Genomic DNA, 3,289 nt, shown 5'->3' with positions numbered 1-3,289 from the left:
TCGTGGATCTAAGCTACAGAGTTGGTGTGTCAAAGGCCACAATATCAAAAGCATTCTTGACACATTGAATGAGATGTTTGAAGAACTTCAAACATTAGCTCGGTGGCCTGAATGAGAAGAACTATACACAACTATGCCAATGGCTTTTAGAAAATACTTTTGTTGACGGGTCAGTGTTATCACTGACTGTTTTGGTATTGGTGTAGATTGATACGCATGAATACAAATCGACTTCCACATGCTTGTTATAAAATGCTGAACATACAAGATGATAATGAAAGTGTTAATTGGGCATCTCATGTGAGAATGCATTTGTTTAAATCTGGTTTTTGGTACGCGAGGATATCACAGGACTGTAGATATATACATTGTTTTATGGAATTATTTACGAGAAGATATATAGGCCACCTCTACAACTACGGCAATACCAGGATTGCGTAGGATATCAGCCCAGACAATGAGGAAATGTTTACTCATTGAAGGTATTTGAGGTGTCATCTTCTACATCCATGGTGTCAAGGTCACAGAGTATGGCCACAACTCTATTGGAGACAAGTTTGGTTCAGTAACGTTTTATGCTTTGCCGTGGGAATGGAAGACGCCGTCTACACTGGCGTCGCGTTATGCACGAAACTCCATACAAGAAGTGGACAGATTCGGTGGTGGTAGTGTGATGATGTGGGTAGAATTTCCTACACTGGTAGAACTGACTTGGTTCTGGGTACTTTAACGGCACGCTACACGGGTAGTTGACACAAGCAGTAGGTGAACATTCCCCAGGCCACAATTCGGGATCTGATTGATTCCATGGGACGACGTTGCCAGTCAGTTTTGGACTCAAATGGTGGTTATACAATATATTGAAAGCAGATCACCTTAATTCACCTAAAAAATCTATTCCATGTGTACCATATGGAATCTGGGTCAATGTTGAACAATCGATAACCATCTGCTGATTATTTATGTGATATATAAAATATACATCAAAATTCTTTTGCGTTTCTCTATTTGCAGAGTAGATATACAAAGGGAAAAGGTTACCGTGCTTCAAATAAAGTTCAGTAAAATAATTATTCTAAAATAAAGTGAGTGAGTATGGTTTTACGTCGCCTTTAACAATATGTCAGCAATATCACGGCGGATGACACCGAAAAAACGGGCTTCACACATTGTTCCCATCTGGGGAATCGAATCCGGGTCTTTGGCGTAATGAGCAAACGCTTCAACCACTAGGCTACCCCTCCGCCCCTATTCTGAAAATAAATAATGCATCTTTCAATACATATTCATGAAGATATCTCCTCGACTTTAATGTGGATGTTTGCATGTCTGTTGGGAGCATGGTTCTGACATACGTGTCTTTTTAATGTGAACAACACACGGTTTACTGCCCAGGTTTCATCTGGACGGCTCTGATTGTCGTGCGGGGCGGTCGGGTAGCCTAGTGGTTAAAGCGTTCGCTCGTCACGCCGAAGACCCGGGTTCGATTCCCGACATGGGTACAATGTGTGAAGCCCATTTCTGGTGTCCCCCGCCGTGATATTGCTGGAATATTGCTAAAAGCGGCGTAAAATCAAACTCACTCACTCACTCACTCTGTTTGTCGTGCAAGGGTCTACAGGCGTCTAGGAGAACGTTTTCTTACCGTCGTCAGTGTGGGGGTGGAAACGTAATGGTATGGGATGGCATCTCAACTCACGGGATAACACACCTCATCACTGTTAATGGCCATTTAAATGGCGCACGCTGTTGTGACGATATCGTTCGAAATCATGTTCTACCCTTTATGCAAATGCAGGACGTCACGTCACATTGCAGCAGGATAATGCCCGCGCACATGTTGCACGTGTTGATGCAACATAATATTGCTGTGTCGCCAAGGCCAGTTGTTTCTCCAGACCTCTTCCCAATACAACATGTATGGGATGAGATAGGTTGACGCCTGCGACAGGATCAGAACCAGACGGTTACGCTAGCTCAGATGGGCCAATATTTCGTTGACACTTGGATCCATATCCCACAGGCTGTCTTCAATGCGCCACCGCTGTCTCGCCTGCATCTACACACCCGAAACTGTCAAGTGACGTACACCACTCCTCTTTCAGGGCGTGTCGCTCTGTCTACTGCATGGGTTTTGCCAATGAATTAGTCATGATAAAACATTGATAAGACGAATAACGAAATATTATGTTGTTATTATCTTTATATGAAGCTTTAAAGGAAGCACAGTTAGTTTTTTCATGCAAACATATATTTACGGAAGTATACATTTATTATTTTAAAGTATTTTCTGGTTGTCGAGAGTCATGTGTTTTAATGAAGAAAATGTTTTAAAAAAACGTATTGGTGACAGCACGAGAGAGTGGTTCATGAAGGGATCTGTCAGTATGGTGCAAATGGGGCCACCATACCACATGTTATAACATGTTTTATTCACACCTTCCAAGTCTCGAAATGTTTCTGACAGTGACGTCATCGGCTTCACTATAATCAGAAGGCTGAAATTCGAGCTTACAATATTCCAGGTTACATTAGTCTCGAACTGAGAGACGTTTTCCACGATTATTAAATTGGATGGGGGTGTTTGTTTTTCAAATATACGAGTCCATCTAATACTCCACAACACTTATACTTCATGATGTTAAGTAAAAAAACACAATGGTTATAGCACGGTTATAGCCAGCCATAAGGCGTTAGTCAGCCAACATAACACGCCGCTGTCCGCGGGTCAAGTCTTGATAAAGTTAAACGATTCTACACTTAACCCAAAGGCGAATCACTGTCCGACGGTGTATGTATTGTCAAGTCTGCAATGACGCGTAACTCAACCTCAATGCAATACTTCAATGGCCAACCGGACCTTCTCTGGCTTGTATTTCAGACAGCTGACCCACACGACAGCTGGCCATGGTATTTGTTTGTTGGTTGCTTAACTGTGATAATATAGTTCTGTAAATAATCGTGCATCGAGCATCGAGCCACAAAACTGGGATACGATGAGGTCAAATAATAGTCAAGTCAAGCTGGAATATTGCAGATTGCGGCGTTAAACAACATACTTAGGAAGACAAATGAGATGCCCTCGTCCTCTCGCCAACTTACGCCAGCTTAAATTAGCATTATTTCAGGAGGGACACTGCTTCCCTGATGACTCTATCATAATCAGGCACCAACAATCTGTCTGAGCTGTCATGGTCAAGCTTGACTTCATTCCCAAGGTGGTCACTGACGACGTTGTTGGTGTTGGAAGTAATCAGTCGACTGTGAACTAGCCTTGTTCTGCAAGGTT

This window comes from Haliotis cracherodii, unplaced genomic scaffold (assembly GCF_022045235.1).
Source record: "Haliotis cracherodii isolate W230 unplaced genomic scaffold, xgHalCrac1.p SCAF_6, whole genome shotgun sequence".
Taxonomy (NCBI): Eukaryota; Metazoa; Mollusca; class Gastropoda; order Lepetellida; family Haliotidae; genus Haliotis; species Haliotis cracherodii.
This window is presented reverse-complemented; position numbering follows the sequence as displayed.